This window comes from Somniosus microcephalus, unplaced genomic scaffold (genome assembly GCF_052327205.1).
Source record: "Somniosus microcephalus isolate GS21.2 unplaced genomic scaffold, FLI_Smic_1.0 scaffold64, whole genome shotgun sequence".
NCBI classification, from domain to species: Eukaryota; Metazoa; Chordata; class Chondrichthyes; order Squaliformes; family Somniosidae; genus Somniosus; species Somniosus microcephalus.
Window position 1 is genome coordinate 123,835 of NW_028225251.1, and position 17,844 is coordinate 141,678.

Here is a 17,844-nt window from a genome sequence, read left to right on the forward strand (position 1 = left end):
ATTGGTATCGTACATTTAAATTTTTTTTGGGTGTGTTGGATCAGCAATCTCTAAAGTTGGATATACTAATCAACTACATTGCTCCAGATGTGTACAAGTATATTTTGGACTGTGAAACTTATGAATTGGCTATTGCTACGTTGGAAAAAAAATTTGTTAAACCCAAAAATGAGGTATTTGCACGTCACCTTTTATCTGCCCATAGGCAGCAGGCGGGAGAATCCTTGGATGCTTATTTACAAGCACTTCGGCGCCTTGGTGCTAACTGTAATTATAAGGCCGTGTCTGCAGAAGAATATAAGGAAGAGTCGGTACGGGATGCATTTATTAATGGATTACTGTCTAGATCAATTCGTCAGCGGTTATTAGAAAATAAGACCTTGGATCTCAAGAGTGCTTTTGAGCAAGCCTCTACATTGGATTTGGCTCAGAGAAGTTCGGATTCTTATGCTCTTTTTGATCGGCCTGCGACCGTGGTTTCGGCAGTTCTGGATGAAAAGGAATTATGTGGACTTAATAGGAGTGGTTTACCAGATTCCGAAACAGTTTCTACTTCGGCAGCTGTTGCCTCTAGGATTCAGAAGTATTATTTTTGCGGGAATGCCCGGCACCCCCGTCTGAAGTGCCCTGCCTGGGAGGCTGTGTGTAGTAAATGCGGCAAGGGAGGTCATTACGCACGTGTTTGCAAATCGGTTGCCTGCTCTGCGACCATTCAGCCTTTAGGGCGTTTATTGCATCAGTTTCTGCCGCCTTTGCCCATGGCCTAAACAAAGCTATAGTTATGGCCCAAGTTAATGGGTTAGAAGTGAAGGCCCTTATAGATACGGGCAGTACTGAGAGCTTTATAAGTCTTCAGTTTGTGAGGGAGAAGCGTTTTAAAATTTCGCCTGTTACCTATCAGGTGTGTATGGCTCAGACGACTCTCACCTCACAAGTAGCTGGTTGTTGCCTTGTGAAATTAATTCTCCTAGGTAATACGTATACTGATATACGCCTTTCTGTTCTGCCTAATCTCTGTGCGGATATTTTGATTGGTCATGATGTGCTTCAATTACATGAGTCTCTCAGTCTTTCTTTTGGAGGAACTAAGCCACCTTTGTCTATTTGTGGATTAACTTCTTTATCCATTTCTCCATTATCACTTTTTTCTAATTTGATGCTGGACTGTAAGCCAATTGCTACCAAGTCAAGAAGGTATAGCAGTCAGGATAAAGAATTTATTAATTCTGAAGTTCAACGTCTTTTATCGGAAGGAATCATTGAACCTAGTTTTTCGCCTTGGCGGGCACAGGTAGTTGTCACCACTAATGAGAGACATAAGAAGCAAATGGTGATAGACTACTCTCAAACTATTAACAGGTATACTCAATTAGATGCGTACCCCCTGCCTAAGATTGATGAGCTTATCAATAAAGTATCTCAATATAAGGTTTTTAGCACTATTGACCTAAAGAGTGCTTATCATCAGATTCCTATCGTTAAGAGGGACCAACCATATACGGCCTTTGAGGCTGGCGGAAAGCTGTATCAGTTTCGCCGAGTACCATTTGGTGTTACTAACGGTGTTGCCTGTTTTCAACGGGCAATGGATGCTTTTATAAGTGATAACTCTCTCTCTGATACCTTTTCATATTTAGATGACATCACGGTGTGTGGCAAATCAAGGGTGGAGCATGATTTTAATTTAGAAAGATTCCTTCAAGCTGCGGAAAAAGTTGGCCTAACTTTCAATAAAGAGAAGTGTATCTTTTCGACCACCAAGGTAAATTTACTGGGGTATATTATCTCGGGAAACAAGATTAAACCAGATCCAGAACGGCTGCGACCACTGATTGATTTACCTTGTCCTACTAATTCTAAGGCTTTGCAACGAGTTGTTGGACTGTTTTCTTATTATTCTAATTGGATTGCAAACTTCTCGCAGAAGATTCGGCCCCTTATTCAGGTTACGACATATCCTCTATCATGGGAGGCTAGGATGTGTTTTGATAATCTTAAAAAGGATATCCTTGGAGCAGTTGTGCATTCTATTGATGAGCAGGTTCCCTTTGTGATTGAGATGGACACTTCCGATTTTGCAATTGGGGCTACTCTGAACCAAAATGGAAGACCTGTGGCCTTTTTCTCACGTACTCTGAACAATAGTGAGAAGAGACATTCATCAATAGAGAAAGAGGCGTACGCAATAGTAGAAGCACTGCGTAAATGGAGACATTATTTATCGGGGTGACATTTTACGTTAGTAACTGACCAAAAATCTGTGTCCTTCATGTTTGATGTCAAACATTTTGGAAAGATTAAGAATGATAAAATAATGAGGTGGAGGATTGAGTTGGCATGCTACCATTTTGATATAGTTTATCGTCCGGGGAAGGATAATGTTGCCGCTGATGCGCTGTCGAGGGCTTATTGTTCTGTGATTCACGGAGATACGCTTATTAATCTTCATAATGCTTTGTGCCATCCTGGTGTTACGAGGATGATACACTTCGTATGCAGTAAGAATTTGCCCTTTTCAGTTGAAGACGTCAAGCGGATGACTTCGTCATGCTCTGTCTGTGCTCGGTGTAAACCGAATTTCTTTAAGCCTCAACGAGCTCATCTTATAAAGGCTACTTCTCCTTTTGAACGTTTGAGCGTCGATTTTAAGGGGCCTCTTCCTTCAACGACTCAGAATCTATATATATTTACTGTTGTGGATGAGTTTTCAAGGTTCCCTTTTGCTTTTCCTTTTGCAGATGTATCAGCTGCTACAGTTATCAAATGTCTGACTCAACTTTTTGTCATCTTTGGGATGCCTGCGTATATCCATTCGGATCAGGGAAGTTCTTTTATGTCTTCCCAGTTGAAGGAATACCTCCAGAGTCGGGGAATTTCTACTAGCAGAACTACCCCGTATAATCCCCAGGGTAATGGACAGTGCGAACGATACAATGGGGTGATCTGGAAGGCAGTTATGTTGGCTTTGACATCCCGGAACCTTAAGAATACACAGTGGGAAATGGTGCTGCCTGATGCCCTGCATTCCATTAGATCATTGCTTTCAACGGCTACTAATGTGACTCCCCATGAAAGGCTCTTTAACTATCCACGGAGATCCACTACGGGATATTTGGTACCTTCATGGCTTACTATGCGGGGACCTGTGCTGCTCCGACGCCATGTTAGACTGTCAAAGTATGATCCTTTAGTGGAGGAGGTGGAGCTATTGGAGGCAAATTCCCAATATGCTCACATTCGATTCCAAGATGGGAAAGAAAGTACGGTTTCAGTTAAAGACTTAGCTCCTTGTGGTGGCCAGCCCTCTTCTGAGGATATTATCAATAGCCATAATTCAGATAATGTTGATGTCGTCACAGATACTACGAATATTTCCAATCCGATTGCAGACACTTACAATTCTCTTAGTCTGCCCCCGATGGATATTCATGACCCTCCCAGTTTACCTTCTAATAGGACTTCCAATCCGGAAACCGTTGATAATCGGGATATTGATAGCCTCCCTGCAGAAGATATTTCTGTGTCTCCTGGTGTGGGAGGGCAAGGAACTTCAAGGTTAAGAAGGTCGACACGAACAAGATATCCGGTTGACCGATTAAAAATGGACTTTTAAAATAATTTGATAGTAAAATTTTTAAATTGTTGAAACATTATACATGTATTGTTTTAGTCATAAATAACTAATTGTAAATTGTAAAGGCTACCTAGGTTGAAGTATATTTTAAAAGGAGGGGTGAATGTGGTGATTATTCTTGTTTTATAAGAAGCATTGTAATTGGTTGCCTGTTTTCCTGCCTTGAGATATATGCTGTAAACTCATTGGTAGTTGATGTCATGTGACCTGTGGTGGCCATCTTAAATTCAGTTCAATTCAGTTCTCCACAGTTTTGGTTGAGACTGGGTGCTTAAGATGTGCTGCTGGTTTTTAAGGTTAATAAAGCCTAGCTTTTGAAAGGCAATCTACTCTTCATTTCACTTTCTAACTGCCATTTGTCGCACCTCGGCAGAGAGATAATCACAGCGATCAAAGGTGTGAATGGTGTCCAAACAGGTTAGTCAGGAAAACATTACATCAAAGAACAATGAGGTGGGGTCACAAGGGGTCAAATGTTGCAGATGCTGAGGTCTGTACGAAAAACAAAAAACAGACCGAAAAACATTTTTTTTGCTGGAAATCACAGCAGGTCCGGCCGCATCTGTGTAGAGAGAACAAGCCAATGACGACTCGAGTCTAGGTGACCCTACGTCAGGTGGGGTTACATGTAGCGTGACATGAACCCAAGATCGCGGTTGAGGCCGTCCTCATGAGTGCGGAACTTGGCTATCAGTTTCTGCTTGGCGATTTTGCGTTGTCGTGTGTGTCTCGAAGGCCGCCTTGGAGAATGCTTACCCGAAGATCAGAGGCTGAATGTCCTTGACTGCTGAAGTCAAGTCAAGTCAAGCTGAACTGGGAGGGAACACACCTGCCTGGCGATTGTTGCGCGGTGTCCGTTCATCCGTTGTCGCAGTGTCTGCATGGTCTCACCAATGTATCATGCTCCGGGGCATCCTTTCCTGCAACGTATGAGGTAGACAACGTTGGCCGAGTCACATGAGTATGTACCATGTACCTGGTGGGTGGTGTCCTCACGTGTGATGATGGTATCTGTGTTGATGATCTGGCATGTCTTGCAGAGGTTGCCGTGGCAGGGTTGTGTGGTGTCGTGGTCGCTGTTCTCCTGAAAGCTGGGTAATTTGCTGCGAACGATGGTCTGTTTGAGGTTAGGCGGCTGTTTGAAGGCGAGTAGTGGAGGCGTGGGGATGGCCTTAGTGAGGTGTTCATCATCATTGATGACATGTTGAAGGCTGCGAAGAACATGGCGTAGTTTCTCCGCTCTGGGGAAGTACTGGACGACAAAGGGTACTCTGTTGGTTGTGTCCCGTGTTTGTCTTCTGAGGAGGTCGGTGCGATTTTTTTGCTGTGGCCCGTCGGAACTGTCGATCGACGAGTCGAGCGTCATATCCCATTCTTACGGGGGCGTCTTTCAGCGTCTGTAGGTGTCCATCGCGTTCCTCCTCGTCTGAGCAGATCCTGTGTATTCGCAGGGCTTGTCCATAGGGGATGGCTTCTTTAATGTGGTTAGGGTGGAAGCTGGAGAAGTGGAGCATCGTGAGGTTGTCCGTGGGCTTGCGGTAGAGTGAAGTGCTGAGGTGTCCGTCTTTGATGGAGATTCGTGTGTCCAAGAATGAAACGGATTCTGAGGAGTAGTCCATGGTGAGTTTAATGGTGGGATGGAACTTGTTGATGTTATCGTGTAGTCTTTTCAGTGATTCTTCGCCGTGGGTCCATAGGAAGAAAATGTCGTCGATGTATCTGGCGTATAGCATTGGTTGGAGGTCCTGTGCAGCGAAGAAGTCTTGCTCGAACTTGTGCATGAAGATGTTGGCGTATTGGGGTGCGAATTTTGTCCCCATGGCTGTTCTGTGTGTTTGGGTAAAGAACTGGTTGTCGAAGGTGAAGACATTGTGGTCAAGGATGAAGCGGATGAGTTGTAGGATGGCGTCTGGAGATTGGCTGTTGTTGGTGTTCAGTACTGAGGCTGTCGCAGCGATGCCGTCATCGTGGGGGATACTGGTGTAGAGTGCCGAGACGTCCATCGTGGCAAGGAGTGTTCCTGGTTCAACTGGTCCGTGGGTGCTGAGTTTCTGTAAGAAGTCTGTAGTGTCACGACAGAAGCTGGGGGTTCCCTGTACGATGGGTTTCAGTATGCCCTCGACGTATCCAGAGAGGTTCTCACACAGGGTTCCGTTGCCTGATACGACAGGACGTCCGGGTGTGTTGGCTTTGTGTATCTTTGGGAGGCAGTAGAAGTCTCCCACGTGGGGAATACATGGGATGAGAGCGCGTAGGATGCTTTGAAGGTCTGGATCAAAGGTCTTGATCAGTCTGTTGAGTTGGCGGGTGTGTTCTTTGGTCGGATCTGCGGGTAACTATCTGTAGTGTTCCTGGTTGTCCAGTTGTCGGTATGCTTCTTTGCAATAGTCCGTCCTGTTCTGTATGACGATGGCTCCTCCTTTGTCTGCTGGTTTGATGACGATGTTGCGGTTGGTCTTGAGAGCGTGGATGGTGTTGCGTTGTGCTCGGGTGACATTCTGGACTGTCTTGTGAGTGCGGCTGATGAATCTGGCATTGATGCATCTCCTGACAGCTTGAGCATACATATCAAGCTTAGGGCAGTGACCCTCCGGAGAGGTCCAATTTGACTATTTCTTCTTCGGTTGTTGCACTGCGGATCCCTCTGTCTGCTGTTCCGGATCATTGGTTGTCTCATTGGGTTCGCTGCTGACATCTTGGGATTTGTGGAAGAATTCCCGGTGCCTCATTCTCCTAATGAATTCCTCCGTGTCTGCCGCGAGACCGATGGGGTCCATTTTGGTGGTGGGGCAGAAATTGAGCCCTCGGCTGAGAACTTCAATTTCGTCTGGTTGAAGGGTGTAGTCGGACAAGTTGACGATGGACTTCCCTGTGGTTTCAACCGTGGTACCGGGGGCGGCTTGGTTGCTGCTGGTGGTGATGCCGAGTTTCTCAAGCTTCCTGTTCTTGGTGTGCATGTAGGCAGTGTAGTTCCGTTGCCTTGTCTGTTTGGCAGTGTCTCGTAGCTGGTCTGCTGTGTCCTGAGCACAGGCTGAGAATATGGACTCTATCTCGGTTTCGAGGTTGCGGCGTCTGCTGTAGAGCTGGTGTACGAGATGGTTGAGGAGTGTGCGAGAGGTACGACGGCAGAGTCTCTCAGCGTAGTGTGTGTTGTAGGTCGACTTGAGTGGGTTCGTGATCTGTAGTCCTTTTGGGATCTTGTCTGCTTTCTTGCATCTCTCTAGAAACTTGATGTCTGTGTCGATATGCGCGATCTTCTTGGAGATCCTCTCCACTTTGAGCCGGCAGTTTGTGGTGTCGATAGTAGTCATGGTGTGGAGATGCCGGAGTTGGACTGGGGTGGACAAATGTAAGAAGTCACACAACACCAGGTTATAGTCCAACAGTTTTATTTGAAATCACAAGCTTTCGGAGCGCTGCTCCTTCGTCAGATGAAGTGGAGAGATGCATAAAGACACAGCTTATATAGTCAGAGAATAATGCCAGATGATAACAGGTAATCTTTCTAACTACCATTTGTCGCACCTCAGCAGAGAGATAATCACAGCGATCAAAGGTGTGAATGGTGTCCAAACAGGTCAGTCAGGAAAACATTACATCAAAGAACAATGAGGTGGGGTCACAAGGGGTTAAATGTTGCAGATGCTGGGGTCTGTATGAAAAACAAAAAACAGACCAAAAAACATTTTTTTTGCTGGAAATCACAGCAGGTCCGGCCGCATCTGTGTAGAGAGAACAAGCCAATGATGACTCGAGTCTGGGTGACCCTACATCAGGTGGGGTTACATGTAGCATGACATGAACCCAAGATCGCGGTTGAGGCCGTCCTCATGAGTGCGGAACTTGGCTATCAGTTTCTGCTCAGCGATTTTGCGTTGTCGTGTGTCTCGAAGGCCGCCTTGGAGAATGCTTACCCGAAGATCGGAGGCTGAATGTCCTTGACTGCTGAAGTGTTCCCTGACTGGGAGGGAACACTCCTGCCTGGCGATTGTTGCGCAGTGTCCGTTCATCCGTTGTCGCAGTGTCTGCATGGTCTCGCCGATGTACCATGCTCCGGGGCATCCTTTCCTGCAACGTATGAGGTAGACAACGTTGGCCGAGTCACATGAGTATGTACCATGTACCTGGTGGGTGGTGTCCTCACATGTGATGATGGTATCTGTGTTGATGATCTGGCATGTCTTGCAGAGGTTGCTGTGGCAGGGTTGTGTGGTGTCGTGGTCGCTGTTCTCCTGAAAGCTGGGTAATTTGCTGCGAACGATGGTCTGTTTGAGGTTAGGTGGCTGTTTGAAGGCGAGTAGTGGAGGCACGGGGATGGCCTTAGCGAGGTGTTCATCATCATCGATGACATGTTGAAGGCTGCGAAGAACATGGCATAGTTTCTCCGCTCCGGGGAAGTACTGGACGATGAAGGGTACTCTGTTGGTTGTGTCCCGTGTTTGTCTTCTGATGATTTCCTGTGACAAGGATATCGTCGAGATAACATTGTACCCCTGGAATGCCGCTTAAGATCTGGTCCATAGTCCGCTGAAACAATGCTGGTGCTGACGTTGTACCAAAGGGTAGGTGACAGTACCTGTAGAGGCCCTTGTGGGTGGCGATGGTGAGGTACTTCTGTGAGTCCTCTTCTACATGCATCTGCAAGTAGGCTTGGCATAGATCAATCTTGCTAAACTTCTGACCACCTGCTAGACCCGCGAAAAGATCTTCAATGATGGGGAGGGGGTACTGTTCAGCTGAGAGCACAGGATTCACTGTTACTTTGAAATCTCCACATAAGCGAACCACGCCGTCACTCTTCATCACTGGTACCACGGGCGTGGCCACTCACTGTGTAAAACCAGCACCAGGACCCCTATCTTGACCAGACACTCCAGGTTAGCCTCCACCTTTGGTCTGAGGGCGTAGGGAACGTTCCTGGCCTTCAGGAATCGTGGCTGGCTGTCAGGCTTCACCTTGAGTTTGACCGTAATCCCCTTCATACTCCCCAATTCTCCGTCAAAGACAGCCGTATGCTTTGTCAACACTGCCGCTAGCCCCACCTCTTCGACTGACACCACATTCACTTTTTTCCAATCCAGATGAATTTTCTCCAACCATTGCCTGCCCATCAGGGATGGATAGTCACCCTTGACCACGTAAACTGGCAGCATCACAGTTTGTCCATTAAGCTCCACCTTGACCTCCGTCTTACCCAGCATTGGGACCGTTTCCCCAGTGTAGGTCTTTAAGATGAGCTTGGCCGGCTTCAGTGATAGGTGGTTCAGTTTTTCTTTGAATAGATTCTCTGAAATCAAGGAGACAGCGGCCCCCGTATCCATTTTGACCGGTATTCCCTCTAGTAGTGGAGTGACTCCATTCACCGTTAACACATGGAGATTCAGCTCCCCATCAGAGTCTGTGTCACTGTCTTCCTGTTCTTGTTTCACCATGTGTAGGTTTCTCTTTTTAGAACGCCAGTTGGATGCGTTTCCTTGTTTGTTTTTGTGTGTCTCTGTGTAGGATTGTTTGCTTTGCCCTTTACACACACGTTCAATGTGTCCTTTCTTTTCACATTTCTGACAGGTCAGGTCTTTACACCAGCATTCAGATGGCTGATGACCTGACCTACATCTGTAACACTCTCTGGCGCCACTTGCATGCTTATCCGGTGTAGCTGCTACCCTGTGCACTCTTGTTGCAGCCCCCAACAGCTGTGCATCTTTAGCTGCTAACTCCATAGACACAGCGAGCTCCACTGCTGACTTAAGCGTCCGTTTGTCAGTCGTGAGTAAGCACTTCTGTGTTGCTTCACATCTTAATCCACACACAAACCTATCACGGACAGTGTCATTTAGAGTTTCACCAAACTCATGATGCTCAGTTAGCTTCTTTAGCACTGCAACATATTCGGCTATGGACTCACCCTCCCCTTGGTTTTGTTTGTGAAACCTGAACCTCTCAGCAATCAGCAGCGGCTTGGGTGCGTAATGTGTTTCCAAAACTTCCACAATCTGATCATATGTCTTAGCGCCGGGCTTATCCGGGTGCATCAAACTCCATAACAAGCCAAATGTTTTTGCTCCGATCACACTGAGGAACATCACCACTTTCACGTCATCTTTAATGCCATTTGCAGTCACAAAAAATCCGAAACGCTCTGTATAAGCACTCCATTGCTCCGCCGTTTCATCAAATGGTCCAAACGCACAGCCATTTTTAAAATTTTTATTTTAGTCCTTTTCCTCCACTTCATTTCACTGTATCATTACTCTCCCCCTTCTTATTTGTGTAACACATGAACCGCCACCTTTACGAGGTGATTTCATCAGCACTAAACTGCGGGCGCGCCATTAAGGAAAGACAGGAATTTCTTACTTTAAACATCGCCGATTCCAGTGCAAAGTGATGCGCAAGTCCCTCGTCCTCATCGCCAGTTTTGTTGTGTCTCAAGGCATTTTAGACCCTTATCTATATAACAATTAAGGAGGACTCCGGGGTGGAGAGTTTAGTTAATGGCCATTTTATTTAAAATGTGCTTCTTCACTCAATGCACTGCATTTCCCATAGTGCATTGCAAATCACCACTATGGTATCCCATGTGGGACAATTCTAATACACATTCAAAATACACAACACCAAGCCTGAATGTCGTCCAGGTCTTGTTGCATGCGGGCATGGACGGCTTCATTATCTGAGGAGTTGCAAATGGAACTGAATACTGTGCAGTTATCAGCGAACATCCCCACTTCTGACCTTATGTTGGAGGGAAGGTCATTGATGAAGCAGTTGAAGATGGTTGGGCCGAGGACACTGCCCTCAGGAACTCCTGCAGCGATATCCTGGGGCTGTGATGATTGACCTCCAACCACCACAACCATCTTCCTTTGTGCTCGGTCTGACTCCAGCCAGTGGAGAGTTTCCCCCCGACTGACTAGCATTGAGGTAATAGTGAGAGTAATAAGGGAAGCGAAACAGGACATTAGAAATAAATGAGAGACAAGGAAAGAAAAACTAAAGATCAAAGTAAGAAAGAGACAAACGAAGGAGATGAGAAGAAAAGAATTTGAGGAGAAAGTGAGTGATGATAAGAAACATTGACATTTCAAAAATGAGACAGGAGAGGAGAAGATAAGTAAGAAGAAAGAAAGATCTTGAATATGTACAGCACCTTTCACAATTTCAGGACATCTCCAAGCGCTGTGCAGCAATTGCAGGACTTCTGACATGTGGTCATGTAGGAATGTAATGTAGCAGCCAATTAGAGAGAGATGAGTAGAGAAAGAGCAGGAAATGAAAATATACGGACAAAATGAGGGACGTAGTTTTTAAAAATTTGTTCATGGGATCTGGGTGTCGCTGGTAATGCCAGCATTTATTGCCCATCCCTAATTGCCCTTGAGAAAGTGGTGGGGAGCCGCCTTCTTGAACTGCTGCAGTCCGTGTGGTGAAGGTACTCCCACAGTGCTGTTCGGGAGGGAGTTCCAGGATTTTGACCCAGCGACGACGAAGGATCGGCGATATACTTCCAAGTCAGGATGGTGTGTAACATGGAGGGGAACCTGGAGGTAGTGGTGTTCCCATGCACCTGCTGCCCTTGTCCTTCTAGTTGGTAGAGGTCACAGAGTCATAACGGCACAAAAGGAGGCCATTCGGCCCATCGAGTCCATGCCAGCTCTCTGTAGAGCAATCCAGTCAGTCCCATTCCCCCGCTCTATCCCCGTAGCCCTGCAAGTTTATTTCCCTCAAGTGCCTATCCAGTCTCCCCTTGAAAACATTGAATGTCTCCGCTTCCACCACTTCCGTCAGCAGTGAGTTCCAGGTCATCACCACTCGCTGCGTAAAAAAGTTTTTCCTCACAGGCCCCTGTATCTCTTGCCCAAAACCTTAAATCTGTGTCCCCTAGTCCTTGTACCATCAACTAGTGGGCACAGCCTTTCCCCGTCTAGCCTATCCAAACCCGTCATAATCTTGTACACCTCTGTCAAATCACCCCTCAACCTCTTTTGCTCTAATGAAAACAAATCCAGCTTTTCCAACCTGTCCTTGTAGCGAAGATCCCCCATCCCCGGAACCATTCTGGTAAATCTCCTCTACACCCTCTCAATGGCCTTCACATCCTTCCTAAAGTGCGGTGACAAGAACTGGACGCAATACTCCAGTTGTGGCCTAACTAGCGCTTTATAAAGGTTCAGCATAACTTCTGAGGCGTGAGTTGGGTAGGATTGATTGGGGAATGTCACTCAAAGGGTTGACGGTGGATAGGCAATGGCAAACATTCAAAGACCGCATGGATGAACTACAGAATTTGTTCATCCCAGTTTGGCATAAAAATAAAACAAAAAAGGTGACTCAACCGTGGCTAACAAGGGAAATTAGGGATAGCATAAGATCCAAGGAGAGGACATATAAATTGGCCAGAAAAAGCAGTAAACCTGAGGATTGGGAGCAGTTTAGGATTCAACAAAGGAGGGCAAAGGGATTAATCAGGAACGGGAAAATAGAATATGAGAGTAAGCTTGCAGGGAACATAAAAACTGACTGTAAAAGCTTTTATAGATATGTGAAGAGAAAAAGATTGGTGAAGTCAAGCGTAGGTCCCTTGCAGTCAGAATCAGGGGAATTTATAATGGGGAACAAAGAAATGGCTGACCAATTAAATACATATTTTGGTTCTGTCTTCACAAAGGAGGACACAAATAACCTCCCAGAGATGCTGGGGAATATAGGGTCTGATGAAAGGGAGGAACTGAAAGAAATCAGCATTTGTAGGGAAATGGTGTTAGGGAAATTGATGGGATTGAAGGCCGATAAATCCCCAGGGCCTGATAATCTACATCCAAGGGTACTTAAGGAAGTGGCCCTAGAAATAGTAGATGCATTGCTGATCATCTTCTAACATTCAATGGAATCTGGAACAGTACCCATGGATTGGAGGGTAGCTAATGTTACCCCACTATTCAAAAAAGGTGGCAGAGAGAAAACGGTAAGCCTGACATCGGTAGTGGGGAAAATGCTAGAGTCCATTATAAAAGATGTAATAGCAGAGCACTTGGAAAACAGTGACAGGATCAGACAAAGTCAACTTGGATTTACAAAAGGTAAATCATGCTTGACTAATCTCCTGGAATTTTTTGAGGATGTAACTGGTAAAATAGATAAGGGAGAACCAGTGGATGTGGTGTATTTGGACTTTCAGAAGGCTTTCGATAAGGTCCCGCATAAGAGATTAGCGTGTAAAGTTAAGGCACATGGGATTGGGGGCAAGGTATTGACTTGGATAGAGAACTGGTTGGCAGACAGAAAGCAAAGAGTTGGAATAAACGGGTCTTTTTCCAAGTGGCAGGCAGTGACTAGTGGGGTACTGCAGGGATCGGTCCTTGGACCCCAGCTATTCACAATATATATTAATGATCTAGACAAGGGAACTAGATGTAATATCTCCAAATCTGCAGACGACACAAAGCTGGGTGGGCGTGTGTGCTGTGAGGAGGATGCCGAGAAACTCCAGGATGATTTGGACAGGTTGGGTGATTGGGCAAAAGCATGGCAGATGCAATATAATGTGGATAAATGTGAGGTTATCCACTTTGGTGGCAAAAACAGGAAGGCAGATTATTATCTGAATGGCAATAGATTGGGAGAAGGAGAAGTGCAACGAGACCTGGGTGTCCTTGTGCACCAGTCGCTGAAGGTAAGCATGCAGGTGCAACAGGAGGTTAAGAAGGGAAATGGTATGTTGGCCTTCGTAGTGAGAGGGTTTGAGTACAGGAACAAGGATGTCTTGCTGCAGTTGTACAGGGCCTTGGTGAGACCACATCTTGAGTATTGTGTGCAGTTTTGGTCGCCTTATCTGAGGAAGGATGTTCTTGCCATGGAAGGAGATCAGCGAAGATTCACCAGGCTGATACCTGGGATGGCAGGAATGACGTATGAGGAGAGATTGGGTCGACTGGGCTTGTACTCGCTGGAGTTTAGAAGAATGAGAGGGGATCTCATTGAAACTTATAAAATTCTGACAGGACTGGACAGACTGGATGCAGGAAGGATGTTCCCGATGGTCGGGGAGTCCAGAACCAGGAGTCACAGTCTAAGGATAAGGGGCAGGCAATTTATGACAGAAATTAGGAGGAATTTCTTCACCCAGAGAGTGGTGAACCTGTGGAATTCTCTACCACAGAAGACAGTGGAGGCCAGTTCATTAAATATATTCAAGAAGGAGTTTGATATATTTCTTAAGGCTAAAGTGGTCAAGGGGTATGGAGAGAAGGCAGGGACAGGGTACTGAGTTTGGATGATCAGCCATGATCGCATTGAATGGCGGAGCAGGCTCGAGGGGCCGAATGGCCTACTCCTGCTCCTGTCTTCTATGTTCCTATGTTTCTATATACTTGCATTGGAGGAAGTTCAGAGAAGGTTCACGAGGTTGATTCTGGAGATGAAGGGGTTGTCTTATGAGGAAAGGTTGGGCAGGTTGGGCCGATACTCATTGGAGTTTAGAAGAATGAGAGGGGATCTTATTGAAACATAAGATTCTGAGGGGGCTCGACAGGGTGGATGCTGAGAGGATGTTTCCCCTCGTGGGGGAATCTAGAACTCGGGGGCATAGTCTCAGAATAAGGGGGTCGCCCATTAAGACGGAGATGAGGAGGAATTTCTTCTCTGAGGGCCGTGAATCTTTGGAATTCTCTACCCCAGAGAGCTGTGGAGGCGGAGTCACTGAATATATTCAAGGCTGAGACAGACAGATGTTTGAACTACAGGGGGGTCGAGGGTTGTGGGGAACAGGCAGAAAAGTGGAGGTGAGGCCGAGATCAGATCAGCCATGATCTTATTGAATGGTGGAGCAGGCTCGAGGGGCCGAATGGCCGACTCCTGCTCCTGTTCCTTATGTTCTTATTCTTACGATTTACAGACGGGAAACTCAAACAAAACTTCCTATCAAGATCTGAGAGAGTCACTCGATTCATCAGGACCTGAAATTCATCGGCCTTTGAGTGCGGAAGGAGAAATGTTTGTTCTGTCTGTGGGAAAAGTTTTCAAACATCAGTGTGAGTGGAAAAGCACCGACACACACACACCCACCCGAGTGAGAGTGTTCCAGTGCACTGAGCACCGACACACACACACCCACCTGAGTGAGAGTGTTCCAGTGTACTGAGCACCGACACACACACACCCACCCGAGTGAGAGTGTTCCAGTGCACTGAGCACCGACACACACACACACCCACCTGAGTGAGAGTATTCCAGTGCACTGACTGTGGAAAGAGGTTTAACCAGTTACACAGCCTGAAAAAACATCGCACCATTCACAGCGGGGAGAATCCGTATACGTGTTCTGTGTGTGGACGAGGCTTCAACTGATCGTCCAACCTGGAGAGACACAAGGATACCCGCACCACGGAGAAACGGTGGAAATGTGGGGACTGTGGGAAGGGATTTGACCGCCCATCCCAGCTGAAATCTCATCGACGCAGTCACACCGGGGAGAGGCCGTTCACCTCCTCCGAGTGTGGGAAGGGATTTACTCTGTTTTCCAGACTCCACTTACACCAGTGAGTTCACACTGGGGAGAGACCTTTTAAATGCTGTGACTGTGGGAACTGCTTTAAAATCTCTGCGGATCTAATTAAACAGCAGCTTGTTCACACTGATGAAAGACCGTTGAGTTGCACTCAGTGCGAGAAGAGCTTCAGGCAGTCATCTCACCTCATTCAACACCAGCGAATTCACACTGGGGAGAGGCCGTTCACCTGCTCTGTGTGTGGGAATGGATTCACTTCTGCATCCAACCTGCTGAGACACCAGCGAGTTCACACTGGGGAGAGGATATTCACCTGCTCTGTGTGTGGGAAGGGATTCACTCAGTCCTCCAACCTGCCGAGACACCAGTGAGTTCACACTGGGGAGAGGATATTCACCTGCTCTGTGTGTGGGAAGGGATTCACTCAGTCCTCCAACCTGCTGAGACACCAGCAAGTTCACAAGTGACTGGAGGGGTTAGATTCTGATGTTAATCACATCCTTTGTTTGTTTGTGCTGATGTTAATAACCCCTATAACTGGGCTGGAGTTTAAGTTTCTGGATATCTGTCAAACCAGTTTTGGTGTAAACACATCCTGTGTTGTGTTCTTTATTTCTGTAAGATAGGAGGAGACGAATTGATGTCCTTTCTCTTTCCAGATTATTTCAGTTTTTCTACCTTCAGTTACTCTCATGGACAAGTCCCAGCTCCCCATACCTTCCAGAGTGCCTCTCCTAGCCTTGGGATCCAGGGAAGGTGTCTGTTTTGGTGTAAATTTATTTATAAGTACTTCCAGAAGACATTTGATAAAGTCCCACACAAGAGACTGTTATCTAAGGTAGAAGCCCACGGAAATGAGGGCAAATTATTGACCTGGTTAGGAAATTGACTGAGTGGCAAGAGACGGAGAGTAGGGATAATGGGCCGGACTCCAATTGGCAGGATGTGACGAGTGGTGTCCCGCAGGGATCTGTGCTGGGGCTCAACTATTCACTGTGTTTATTAACGACTTAGATGATGGCATAGAACGTCATATATCCAAATTTGCCAATGACACAAAGATAGGCGGCATTGTAGGCAGTTTGGATGAAAGCATAAAATTACAAAGGGATATTGACAGATTAAGTGAATGGCAAATGGATTTCAATGTAGGCAAATGTGAGATCATCCACTTTGGACCTAAAAAGGATCGAACAGGGTCCTTTTTAAATGGTGAAAAGCTGAAAACAGTGGAGGTCCAAAGAGACTTGGGGGTCGAGGTACAGAGATCATTCAAATGTCATGAACAGGTACAGAGAATAATCAGAAAGGCGAATGGAATGCTGGCCTTTCTATCTGGAGGACTAGAATGGAAGGGAGGAGAAGTTATGCTGCAGCTACACAGAACCCTGGTGAGACCAGACCTGGAGCACTGTGAGCAGTTCTGGGCACCTCACCTGTCACTTTAATTCTCCGCTCCACTCCCTCTCTGTCCTCGGCCTCTTACACTATTCCAACGAAGCTCAACGTAAGCTCGAGGAACAGCACCTCATCTTTCGATCAGGCACTTTACAGACTTCTGGACTCAACATAGAAACATAGAAGATAGGAGCAGGAGTCGGCCATTCGACCCCTCGAGCCTGCTCCGCCATTCAATGAGATCATGGCTGTTCATCCAAACTCAGTACCCGGTCGCTGCTTTCTCCCCATATCCCTTGATCCCTTTAGCCTTAAGAAATATATCCAACTCCTTCTTGAATATATTTAATGAATTGGCCTCAACTGCCCTCTGTGGCAGAGAATTCCACAGGTTCACCACTCTCTGGGTGAAGAAATTCCTCCTCATCTCTGTCCTAAATGGCTCACCCCTTATCCTTAGACTGTGACCCCTGGTTCTGGACTCCCCGACCATTGGGAACATCCCTCCAGCATCTAGTCTGTCTAGTCCTGATAGAATTTTATAAGTTTCAATGAGATCCCCACTCATTCTTCTAAACTCCAGTGAGTATAAGCCCAATCGACCCAATCTCTCCTCATACGTCATTCCTGCCATCCCAGGTATCAGCCTGGTGAATCTTCACTGCACTCCCTCCATGGCAAGAACATCCTTCCTCAGATAAGGCGACCAAAACTGCACACAATACTCAAGGTGTGGTCTCACCAAGGCCCTGTACAACTGCAGCAAGACATCCTTGTTCCTGTACTCAAACCCTCTCACTACGAAGGCCAACATACCATTTGCCTTCTTAACCGCCTGCTGCACCTGCATGCTTACCTTCAGCGATTGGTGCACAAGGACACCCAGGTCTCGTTGCACTTCCTCTTTTCTCAATCTATTGCCATTCAGATAATAATCTGCCTTCCTGTTTTTGACACCAAAGTGGATAATCTCGCATTTATCCACATTATACTGCCATGCATCTGCCCAATCACCCAACCTGTCCAAATCATACTGGAGTTTCTCGGCATCCTCCTCACAGCACACACGCCCACCCAGCTTTATGTCATCTGCAAACTTGGAGATATTACATCTAGTTCCCTCGTCTAGATCATTAATATATATTGTGAATAGCTGGGGTCCTAGGACCGATCCCTGTGGTACCCCACTAGTCACTGCCTGCCACTCAGAAAAAGACCTGTTTATTCCAACTCTTTGCTTCCTGTCTGCCAACCAGTTCTCTATCCAAGTCAGTGCCTTGCCCCCAATCCCATGTGTTTTAACTTT

At 46.5% G+C, this 17,844-nt stretch overlaps 2 pseudogenes; one reads left to right on the forward strand and one right to left on the reverse strand.

Annotated features, from left to right (window-relative positions):
- Window positions 1–5,303: 5,303 nt before the first annotated feature.
- LOC147083152 (uncharacterized) lies at window positions 5,304–6,976 on the reverse strand (annotated as a pseudogene).
- A 1,193-nt stretch (window positions 6,977–8,169) lies between these two features.
- On the forward strand, window positions 8,170–15,607 carry LOC147083153 (uncharacterized; annotated as a pseudogene).
- Window positions 15,608–17,844: the final 2,237 nt, after the last annotated feature.